The sequence below is a fragment of the Euprymna scolopes genome, chromosome 7 (assembly GCF_053919585.1).
Source record: "Euprymna scolopes isolate OS-2025 chromosome 7, ASM5391958v1, whole genome shotgun sequence".
Lineage (NCBI taxonomy): Eukaryota > Metazoa > Mollusca > Cephalopoda > Sepiida > Sepiolidae > Euprymna > Euprymna scolopes.
The window spans coordinates 17,624,291-17,637,620 of NC_136488.1; positions in this window are offsets into that span (position 1 = coordinate 17,624,291).

Consider the following 13,330-nt stretch of genomic DNA (forward strand, 5'->3'; position numbering starts at 1 on the left):
ATATAGGTATATATATATATATATATATATATATATATATATATATATATATATATCTGTAAAGGTGTGTATATATATATATATATATATATATATATATATATATATATGTACGTATTCTGCTTCGTGTTTTAAACAAAAGGAAACCATTTAGTTTTATCATATGCCTTCTGATCTCCGGGCACTAATGCTGTATCAAATTTATCCTACTGTAATATCAAAAGTCACTGAACACAGATGAATCAAATGCAGCTAATAGGTGGCTGTGATATACAAAACGATGCGGATATTTTAAGCTCCAGACATTTATATTGTGTAAATGTTTCGGGCTTGTGTATGGTTTTTCAGATTTTTCTTATATAGACGAGCCTATAAATTCAATATATTGTCTGACTGTAAACATAGCCTACTGAATATAATACAGAGTTATAACCGAAATTAAACAGTAAAATTTATACAAGTAACGAATGAAAAGGAGATAACTCAACTCTCGATGCAAGAGTTTCATCCATTGGCATAAATAGCAAGACATTTTTTTTTACAAAAAAGAACTGCTTATATTCTGTTTTTATTTATAAATGGATGTAGGTAACGGTGTAATGATTAAATGGCAAGGACTGACAGCCTGGTTGTTCTAAGTTCGAATCCAGTTCATTCCACCGAAATCACTTTCACTCATCATGTTGACAACCTTCACGTTGTCCCTCTTGTAAGCAACCAATGAAAGAATTCTGACTAGAAAAATATCGGGGGAACCAATGCCAGGAATTAAATCTTCGGATTCATATGATAATATATAAATGAACAAATGGGTTGGAATGCTCTACATGTTTTGTTATGGCAGCTCGGTTTTCTTCTCCGCGAGACTTCAGTTTGTCAGACAATTATTAGTATTAACATATTTTTCATACATTATAATTCATTAACCTACCTAGCAAATCATTTACTTTTTTCTCTTTTAGCCTAGTTTATTGAGCCAAATGTACCCCTCGAAAATCTTTCTCTCCTGTCTTTTCATTCTCCTTGACCCTTCTCGACTGTTGGGTGTGTTGTAAGTAAATGCCAGAGTACACCACTTATTTAGGGGAGGGAGCGGTAGTAAACTTAAAATTTTGCAGTTTTAGTTTTCTTGGTTATATGTCGTGTTCCTCTATGTTGCTTTACTTTTGTTGTAGTTTCTATGTGACTGGTTAGCGTCCAAAGCTTATATAAATTAGTTTCCGCATTCAAGGATATTCCTTAAATTTTCAACATTACTGTCTGTTGTATAATATCAGTCATCCATTTGATTCCGATTTTCCCCTAATATTCTTTGTTCCTAGTTTCCTACAATTATTGGTATTATATTAATTTCTTTCATTTTCTATATTCCTTTCAGTTCTCTGGCATGTTCCGCATATTTGTTTTGTTTTTCTGTCCCTTTGATCTTTTCCATGTGGTCTGCTGAGACGGCAAAATCTACAATTTGACAGTTCTTTTTTTTTCTTGTTAATGATTAAACGCCTGGCTCAAATGGTGTATGTTTGTCCAAAAGATTTTGTGGTTTTCGTTTTCCAGTCTATCACAGGTTTGGTGTTTATACAATTTTTCCGCATGTTGGAGGTGCAGTCGTTTGCAGAACTCCGAATGCACTGTCTTTTCCACGCAGTCGTGTTTGTCCGTTATTCCTTTGAGGCTAGTTTGCTGCATTTACGTATTATGCGGTTTATCGTTTTGTCTCTTTGTCCACATAGTCTATATTTGAACAAAGAGACAAAACGATATAAAGAACATAATACACTATGAGCTCTGCAAACGACTGCACCTCGAACATTATTATTATTATTATTATTATTATTATTATTATTATTATTATTATTAACATTATTATTATTAACATTGTTATTATTATTATTAACATTGTTATTATTATTATTATTAACATTATTATTATTAACATTATTATTAACATTGTTATTATTATTATTAACACTGTTATTATTATTATTATTAACATTATTATTATTATTAACATTATTATTATTATTAACATTATTATTATTATTAACATTATTATTATTATTATTATTATTATTATTATTATTATTATTGTTATTAACATTATTATTATTATTAACATTGTTATTATTGCTACTACTAGAATGCCGCTCGACATTGACCGGTTGTTAAATACGCTTACATATGATATTTTAATTAATGCAGATTTCGTATTTATTATTATGGAGCCAATTCTCTATTGAGTATTATGTTATACTTAAAATATATCACAATCATGACTTCGATGCCATCAGCTGGAATCGAAAGAAAATCCTTTGACGCGCAAGTCATAGTCGTTGTTTAGCGCTTCAGTGTTCGCCGTTACCATCTGAGCTATCGCCAGATGGCTAAAAGAAAGGCTAAAATTTAGCGAGTTTAAGCTAAAAATGTACATTAACGCATGCTCAAACGTAAATTGATTTTCTCTTGTCAAGGTCAACTGTTTGTTTGTTTTTTTTTTTCAATTTTGACCCTTTCACAGTTATTTCTATATACTAAAAACCAAATCGGAAGTGTTCCAAGGTCCAAATACAGGTCCGTGTGTTAGAACATAGGCGTAATAGTTAAATGAAACCAATCATCTAATAAGAAAATATAAAAATAATTAATGAGCGTTTTTCAAAGGAACATAGAAATTAGTAAACCTTCATGACGTCGATCGCATATCCATGACTGAGTATATATTAAGAAGTTTGTTTTATTTATTTTTAAATATAAAAAAATAGGCTCTTAATATCAATGTCAACGCGAGAAATCACTCAACTTTATAGGTGTATGGATAGATTATTGTTGTTCATACAATTATTATTATCATTATTATTATTATTATTATTATTATTATTATTATTATCATCATTATCATTATTATTATCGTTGTTATTATTATCATTATTATCATCATTATTATTATTATTATCATTATTATTATTATCATTATTATCATTATTATTATCATTATTATTATTATTATTATTATTATTATTATTATTATTATTATTATTGGCTCACGTGCAGCTTTGACACAAGTCAACAAACGATCGGTTTGGAAACCTGTGGTGTTCTCTGGAAGCTGAGTGACAATAAGTCTCCCCAGACGTCCAGCTCTCTCCACCTCCTTCGATAGCATTTGCAAATAAATCTGCGTCATTGCAACAGTCTCATACCATTGATTTCTCGCTGGTAGTGGCCATTGGTTTGTACTGGAATTTGAGTGGCACTAAGCTTCCCCACGATCCCAGTTCTCTTTGTGCTTGTCCAGCGGAGGTCTGCCAGCGCTCTCTCCTCGGTCTTTCCATCATCCTTGACCCTTCTTGGCTCTTTGGTGTCACTTTTCTATTAGAGGAGGAGAACGGTGATGAGACAATGGGGAGATGAATGATGGTGATGTAGAACTTGTAGATCTGCAGCTTCGGCGTTCTTCATTCCCTGTAACGCTTCTTTGTTATATTGTCTTGTGTTATTCCCCATATTCTAGGATGTTTTTCTTTATCGTTAGGCGTTGTATTTTTGCAGTTACTTCTCAGATTCCAATTTTCATGATTCTAATTTTCAGCAGAGTTACCTGAAGACCTGAAGATCCAGAGCTTCGTGATTTTGTCAAGTTTTTAATGGTACATGGTCCAATCTCAGTGTAATTGTTTGATTATGTAATAAGATGTTTCTTACTGAGGTGTGTGTGTTTTAAATTTCCAACTACTGTGGAATTTCCATGGATTCTGCTACTTATTATTACTATTCTATATATTAATACGATAGCGTGTGTGTACTTTTGTGTGCCACGCTTACATCCGGGTCGTTTAATTGTTATGTTCCTCTATTTCTTGTCATAAATAATTTTACCAAGAATTCTTTATATGTTTCGGTTTCGACTTTAACTGATGACACTTAAATCATGTATTTTTAAATAATTTTATCAAAAATTCTTTATAAGTTTTGGTTTCGGTTTCGATTATGGATGAAAGATCTCAAGTTATATATATATTTCATAAGTTTTTATTTCGGTTTCAATTCAAGCTAAGGCACCAAAGTCATATGAATATGTTTTTTTTTTATTTTTGAAATCGCAACTTTATAATATATAAAAATCGATAGAACATTAACTCTATAATAATATATACGAAATCTGCAAGAATTAAAATATCATATTTAAGCATACTTTACGCCCGGGCTTTACCGGGCGTTCGTGATAGCTTAGATAAATAGTTTTGCAGTTTTAACAAAAAAGCTACAATAATATCAGAGCGTCTCCATTTACACTGAACATCTACAGAATGCCAGCATCAATATATTACATATGAACGAGTCCCCTGTGGAATTTCCACAGGTCTGCTATTTATTATTATTATTATTATTATTATTATTATTATTATTATTATTATTATTATTATTATTATATTTGAAGTCAGAATCACTACTCATCTTTTATTTTGATAGAAATATATATATATATATGTGTATGTGTGTGTATATACATACGATTGGAAAGTATATATATAGTTATATATATGTATATATTTATGTATATACATGTATATATATATGTATGTATATATCTGTATACGTATATATATATGTATACGTATATATAATGCATATATATATATAAATTATTCATATTTATTTTAAAATATTAATATATATATATATATACGATGATGATGATTGTAACGTCTTGTCAGACGAGCCCCACTCTCTCAGACACTTAAAGTCCATGAGCCCAAAAATGACTTCCATCGCCACAGGACCATTTTTATAGACAAATCCGAGGGAGTATCTATACACAGATGATGTTACAGAGTCTTAGCTTTGTACGACAGACAGCTAAGTCTCTCTCTCTCTCTCTCTCTCTCTCTCTCTCTCTCTCTCTCTCTCTCTCTCTCTCGGTTCAAAATGTTGACATCCAGCAACAAGCAAGAGCAAGATAGCCAGCAACAAGTTAAACTGCAGATCAGCTTAATGCGGGTACTGGTCTCCCGCTTTATGTTTTTTTTTTTAAATCAGAGCTTTCTTTCTCCTAGAAAAGTTGCCTCAACCACAGCTTACAGGAGCCCTCTTCATCCCAACACACACATACATACACACAAACACACACGGTGGTAGTTGGCCGTTGACCCCGAAAAAGGGTTCATTCGCCCTTTGGAATGGTCTTGCTTTTAATCCTTCAGGGAGACTAGCCACCCTCCTCACCAAACAAATCTGGTGGGGGAACCAGTTTAGTCGCCGGTGATCCGACCATGAGGCAGGTAGTACGTGGTTACATGATACCAGTAGCATATGACATGACCTGACACACACACACATATATATATATGGAAATTCGGCCCGCTACGAACGAATATCGCCTTTCAATTTATCGCTGAAAATTCTAAAGAACTAATCCATGTTTTCCTGTAGTAGTTTTGTCTGGCAGCCATTTTGTTTTAGTTTTAGCAGAGAAATTAGTTTTTTGTGCATGTGAAAACGGAAAGAAAAAAAAGGGGGCGTAAATTATCCGAAAGCCGTTCTTAACAATGAGGTTGGGGATGTGTATTCCTAAAAAGCAACTCTTAGCTGATAAGTTTACAGCTAGACAACCAGGCCACAAAAAAAGGTCCATTTTCGGAGATAAACTGTGGTAGTACTAAAAATAAAGAACCTCCTAGTCTACATTTTCAGAACAAACGACTAGAAAAAAAATACCAAAGGTCACTTTTTAGTTAAGTTCAGGGCTTTTGTACTATACACATTAGAAAAAGTTGTCAAAAAAAACAAACAAATATATATATATATATATATATATATATATATATATATATATATATATAGCTCCTTATCTTGAGTTGAGAATATTGGGAAGTGATACACGAATTAACATTAGCGTATAAAGCGATGCTCTTTGTGTAAACAAATCGAGCTTAGGTATTTCGAACGATGTCAAAACATCGTTAATTTACAGCCTGTGCAGCAGCAGAAGCCAATTAGCTTAAGCCTTGACTGACGTATGGGCGATCAGGTTTCGATCCTGGTTTGAGGTAATTGCCTATCTAGCCGCACTGATGAGTTGTGATACAATATTCTTATTGGTTAACATAACTTTTCGCAAAAAGAGTCAATTAACACAAACAGAGAAAAGACACTCATAATAAAATCCAATACTTGATATTGACATTGCTAAAGCATTTTTAAGCAGAGGAAACACCCACGTACTAAAAAGAAAACAAATACTTGATATAAAAACATCGGGCAAAGCAACTGAGGCATTATATGAATAAAATACGATATATTATAATAATAATAATAATAATAATAATAATAATAATAACAACAACAACAACAACAACAACAATAATTATTATTATTATTATTATTATTATTATTATTATTATTATTATTATTATTATTTAAATAAACTAATAACTGTAATGTTGGCACTGACCAAATGGCCAAAATGATCAAGGAGAATAGAAAGACTGGAAGAGAAAGCACTAACCGGACCTGCACTGGATAAGTGTGAAGAGGAATAAGATCTTCGGGTGGCTTGTGGCCATCAAAATTCCATTGAAAACCAATAGCCGTTGCTAGTGAGAAGTTAATGGCAAGCAGCCGTTGCGATAACGCAAAAAAAAAAAGTTTGGACGTTATCAAAGAGGTAAAGAGTTCTGAAAATCTGTCATCATCCTGACTCCAAGGAACACCACGGATTTTTGTTAGTGAGTAATTTCTGATGATGGCCTGTATGGGATTTGCTAGAAAGCACAAATAATAATAGAAACACAACTTTGTCGATATATCTATGCGCCAATGAGAGCTGACATTGATGGAAGAGCAAAATATGTCTGATAAAGAAAAACAACTGAACAAAAAACATGAAGAACTAAAACAAAATATTTGCAAATGAGAAAAGACTGAAGACACAGAAATATAAATTAGAATAATATAAACAAAATAGTTAAAAAGCGAAAAGAACACAATAAAAATGTCTGATGAGTGCAAAATATAATGAAAGAGCTTTGTGAAAACAAAACAGAAATCGAAATTAATGAATGGACACACCAGCTGACTTACAGAAAAGCAGTAAATTGGAAAGCCCTAGGCCAGAACAACATACGCGTACACTTTACACCTCCATATGAAAATTAACCTATAAACTAAGAAAATACACGAAACAGACATAACAAAGCACATGGCTATAGAAAAATTCACATGAATACAAAACACTAGATAGAAAAGAACAATCCCATGCAACTACAAACCAATAAATTGCTTACCAACATATGAACACTTAAATGGCACACTTGAACGAAATGATATCCGAAGAACACAAAGGGTGCTGGAAGGCAACAATCAGGACCTTCTACAAATCAACCAGAAATCGTTAAACCGGTAATGAGCTTAAAAGAAAACATCGCCCTAGCATGGATTAACTGCAGAAACACCTATTACACAGTGTTCCAAGCACGGATAAGTACAGTATTGTGCATGTACGAAATATCTGACATAAACTTAATGGAGAAAACAATAGGAATCTGGAGAATAGAAGTAACAGCTGAACGACAGCGCCTGGCAAAGATGTGAATAGAGAAAGGAGTTTTTCAAGGATACTTTTATCACAATTACTGTTTATCATTGCTATTATGCCAGTTAACAGCGCACTCAAAATGTGCTATTCTGTTTACACGTCCACACACACACACACACACACACACACACTAAATGAATCAAATTGCGTATATGAAGGACATCGAACTATTTTCAAAAATAAACAAAAAGAACCAGACATTCCAATTTTAATCTTTGAATGAGATTCGGAATGGAGATAGATTCACTGCGTGAGATGAAATATAGGAACCTGCAGAGCATATAGAATCACACAAAGGAAAAATGATCAGAATACTCGGTGAAAATAATGTAGAGTAAGGTCGGTTCTCTCGATAATCGCTGATCCCAATGTTTGTGTGTCGTGATCTTCTACTTCGTCATGGATTTCGTTCCCGTTCTGGCTATGACGTTGTCTCTCGTATTAGTGATCGCCAAAAGAGTAAGTATTGGTTTGCAAGTATACGAAAACGAAACAACGCAGACTCACAAGTGAGAGCCTGAAGTCTGATACATTGTGTGTAAATCAGTTGTACTTTGAGTGTGTGTGTGATACCGTCACATAAAATACCCTTCAAACGTTTTTTGTTTTGTTTTTTACATAGGCATCACCACTTATCAAGGTCAAGAGGCCACTCGAGGATAAGGGTTAAAGAGTGTACAGTAGAAATTGGACAATATAGTAACCTTTAGTAATGGAGATTCGGTAAATTTGTTAACTTATATGGAACGGCTCATCAGAAACTTGTTTACGTTAGACTTGAAGACAACCATATTGTAGTCAGCAGGAAAGCAGAAAAACGGAAGACAATTCCATAGGCGTGCAGTTCTAAGAAAAAAGCGTTGCTCATGGAATCTACGCTTAGGTTTAGGCACAAATAAAGAGTGGGGGAAACTAGTGATAGTGTTTTCTGCTAGACGGGTGTTTCTTGTGAAAGTTTGGCGAGGGGGGGGGCATAGAATGGAGCCCCGTCGAGCACCTGCCATGAAAATAACAATAAAGCAGAGACAAACTCGCAACATCTATTCTGTGAGAAAGAGGTCGCAGGGAAAAGAAAAGGACATCCCGCACAAGGCTACGAAGTCTATTTTGAACTCTATCAAGTCAGGATAAGTCCTTTCTAGCAGCTCCTGCCCAGATGTGGCAACAGTATTCCATTCTTGGACGTACCTGGCTCTTATATAGATAGAGAATTGCATCAGCAGTGAGATATCTACTGGATCGATAGAAAGATCCCACGATTTTCCAGCGGACTTGGCAACGGATTTGATGTATGTGTTCCATTTAAGATCAGGAGTAACGGTCAAGCCCAGAAGCTTGTCAAAACATGAGGCCTCCCAAAGACGAGAGCCATTCATTTCAATTGATGCCAGATTTGGATATGAGCGTTGATGGTGTAAAGATAGAAGCTTGGTTTTAGATGCATTAAAAGTAACAAGCTACCTCTTTCCCCATTGTACCACTTGCTCAAGATCAGAGGAGAGAGAATCAGAGATAACTTGGTCGTTTACGGTCCTAGATGTGCTACTATAAATAGTAGTGTCATCAGCATAGATGTCTACGCATGATGTAAGGATGTGATTTGGAAGATCATTAATATAGACCAGGAAGGGAGTTGGGCCCAGGATCGACCCCTGAGAAACTCCAGCATTAATATTAAGAACTTCTGATTTCTGCCCATCAACCATTACTCTTATGAACCTATCAGAGAGAAATGATTTAATAATTGAGAAAACATTTCGAGTTATACCGTAGCTGGAGATCTTGTGAAGTAAACCTTTATGCCATACTCTATCAAAGGCCTTTGATATGATAGAAAGGTAGCCTCCGTCGAGAGATTCACTAATCCTATGAGATATAACTGTAAGCACATCTGCTGTAGATCTATCAGAACGGAAACCATATTGAGTGTCACTAAGAAGGTTATTTTTGCTGAGATTCCAGCAACTTACTCATGACGCACAGGAGACGTATTGGCCTGTACTATGAGGGAGATGAGCGATCACCTGAATTCTTAAATACACGGCATACTGATTAGATTTTCTAGGGTGATGGAAAGCAATTCTCCTTAAGACAACGTTTAAACAGTTTTGTAAGGATGGGGGCAAGTTCTGGTTGAAGTCTTTTGAGTACTATAATTGGAATACCGTCAGCGCCGGTTGCTTTACTGGAATCAAGGTTTTTGATTAGCTTGGCAACATCACGTACATATATTTGTGTATCACATAGCATGGTTTGTGATACAGAAGGAAATATTTGAGGTTGGCAGCCTTGGTCGCAAAGGTTAGAATTAGCTGCAAAGCTCTTGACAAAGTGTTTGCCTTTGTCTGTTGCTGACGAGATTACCTCAGGTCCATTTATGAGAGTTGAAGTAGAGCACACGCTTCTGTTCAGGATTCTGTTTCCTATTTGCCAAAACTGGTGGAAACCAAGCCGCTACTCCGTTACTTTGGACGACGGACTGAGCATACAACTCTTTTGCGTTCTTTATTACTTGTTTATGGTGGTTGCTGGAAGTTCTGAAGAGGCTTTAGTTTCAGTACATCTATTACGCTGGAAGCAACGGAAAAAGTGATCTTTATGCGAAATGGCAGCAGCACATTCCGGAGAGAATCACGGCTGGCTGTTAGGTTTTTGCTGGAATTTTTTCGAGGGTATAAAACGGTCTATACCTACAATTAACCATTCTGTCAGGTCTGATACTATAGAGGACACATCCTTTTTAAACATGGAACGCAGAGGTAGATCTGATATAAATGTGCGGAAGCTATCCCAGTCAGCCATAAAGTATCGATATACACCTATATCTTAGTAAAGTTTCAATATATCAAATAAAATCCAACTGAGTATATTTGTCTGTTAAAAGATCATTTGGGGGGGGGTATCAGCTCATGCCATCCTTTGCTCGGTCTTCCCGTGGGCTGTAATCTACCGCAAAACTATTGCAAACAAGCATGACTATTCAATATATTAACTTTAAATAGGAACCTTAAATGCCTTGCCTTAGTTCTACAGCGATTGATAAGCGGAAATGGCTCACCCTCGCAGCCACTTCCAGCAGACTACTTACCCTTATTTTGATGATCTTTGCGTGTCTTGACGAATCATTCTTCCGCATTGTCTTGGGCTTTGGCTCTAAGAGGTATGTCCATATTTGATACCATTTGCTACCCCACTCGACAACTTGTTTACCCCCACGGTTGTGTGTTGTGGTTTTATTCTCCATCATCGTATCTTCTTATGGTCGTATCGTTGTAGTTTCTTAATGTGGTAAACGTCAGGAGGAGCGTACGTGTTCACATGTGTAAAAGAAAAAGAACATGGAGAAAAATAAAGAAAACGCAGACTCAGAACCTTTTTGTAAACATTGTTTAGGCTCTCAGTTAATGTGTGACACTACTGTGCGCAACTGCCTTCGAATCGCTGAAGTCCATATGTACGTTCTACTGTCGAGGCTACGTTTGTCAGTCGGTTCGTCAATTCATTTCTTCACATGCTTCGAACCGTCTTCAATTGCGTCTAGCCTACAACTATCAAGTGACCAACTTACGACTGTCGTAAAAACCCAAGACAACGCTGTAAACTGTTTCTACTGTCATTAACCTATACGCACTCTCCAGTGTAATAAAAGTTATTACCAATACTAATGTGATACTAAGAAGATGAACTATGAGTCACTAAGATAGGAAGTGTCATACAAATGTACAATGAAATAGGAAGTAAAAAACAATGAATCTGTAGGTATTTTTATATCGAGCCGTTTAGATTTGACAATGACAATACAAGCCTACAAAGTACATGGCAGCTTCCGGGTGGCCGGGGGTGGGGACGATTTCAGATACCGTCGCAGAGAAGACAGTCAGTTAACAACTAGATGCTTTTCGCGGTGGATGGGAGCTGATAACGACAACGGTTGGACAGTTTTTAGAGTTGACTGCGAAACATAAATAGAGACGAATTGCAACTGACAGACAAACGTAACATCGATATAATAGGGAGCAAACACTCACAAGTCCAACCGTCAAATATATATGAAACATTGGCGTTGCGTTTTTCATGTTTACTTTGTTTTAATATTTATTCTTGTGGACGAACGTGTGTTCTCAGTGATAGTCGCCAGTGAGAAAAATGACGATCAGACCATAAGAAACACAGTGAACGAAAAATGCCACGGTACACACGACGTTGGGGGACGGCGGTTTGTCGGCGCCACCCAACTAATAGAAATGAAAAATAAAATTAGAAGTGAATACAGAAGAAGAGCAAGAATACTCTTAGAAATCAAATTATATAGTAAAACACAATAAATCCAATAGATATATGTATATAAAGTTTTAGTAAGATAATCTGGCCATTTCATAAACTAGACACGAGAAGAACTCAGGCACATGGATCACCAAAGAAAGAATTAATCACTATACTATATACATTACACTGGAAGGATGGCATCACACACTCTATGCACAAAGAAAAAAGGTAGAAAAAGACTGCAAGTATTGATGGCTGGTTGGACGATGCAAAACACACAAAAATATGGAAATCTGATCAAAAGTAATAGTAAAACGAAAACGAAAAAGAAAACAAGAAAAGTACAGTGAGAAAAACGTCGATAGGTACGGGGCGATTCATAAGGAACGTGGTATTGAAAAGGACACTTTAACATATGAAAGCTACAAGTAGCACCACCCGTTTATTTCTTTTATCATTGGTGATCACTGGTGGAACCTTTTGATTCAAAGAAAATTATTATTGTAATGAAAAATAATGTGTGTATGTGTGTGTGTGTGTGTGTGTTTCCATAAGGAGGGAGAGGTTCTTTACCGTTACTTTACTATAATGTTCTCTAACTTCTATTTATGAGTGAAATATGTCTGTATCGTTATCTATGTGTCGGACCGTGACCGTTAACTTGCTGTTTCTTAGTGTCTCTGTGATCGTCTAGTTAATGTCTATGGATGTGTGTGAACATAGAAAAATACACATATGTGAAGACTATGACGTGCCTGTTTCTTCTGGCTAGTTCTTCTGGGTGGTTTCGCCAACGTCTTGGAGCTAGTTCTCTCAACAAAGACATCTCCGAGACAAACACAAGACGCCGGTTGTTTTTATATATTTTATTTATTCACCTCTGGCGTTTTTCGTCACGTCAGATTGGAGCGAATAGCGAATTTCGGCTTGCTCTGTTCTCTGGTTCCATCTGGAAACTGTCGTCTCTCCCTTCTTGAGGAGGCCTTGATTCTCACATCTTGTCTCTTTCGTGTCTCGGGACCAACTCAACTAAATTTAACTAAGTTTCTCCAACTTGAACTTTTGACACGTCAGATCCGGCCACATCTACCTAATTTCCGGTCCAAGTTTAGGCCGGTCACAGAGTTTGATCTATGTCAAATCATGACCCCTGACCCTTTCTTGCGCCTGCAAAGTTCGCACAACTATCATTTCCTACGATTCATCTTTGTCATTCTGTCAACTAGAGAAAAATAGATATTAGATAGATAGATAGATAGATAGATAGATAACCCGATTCTGAATAATTATTTTCTAACTGACGTTACCCGGCGATTGCATAACATTATCTGTTCTGATATTTAATTTAATTTTTTTTTTTATCGGTCAATGAAGAAAAAATCGTTCTTTTGTCTCAATTCAAAATGTCGCTTTTGAGGCAGCTGAATTTCCCACACATTAAAAATCAATTTTGATTCTGCCGTCGTGATG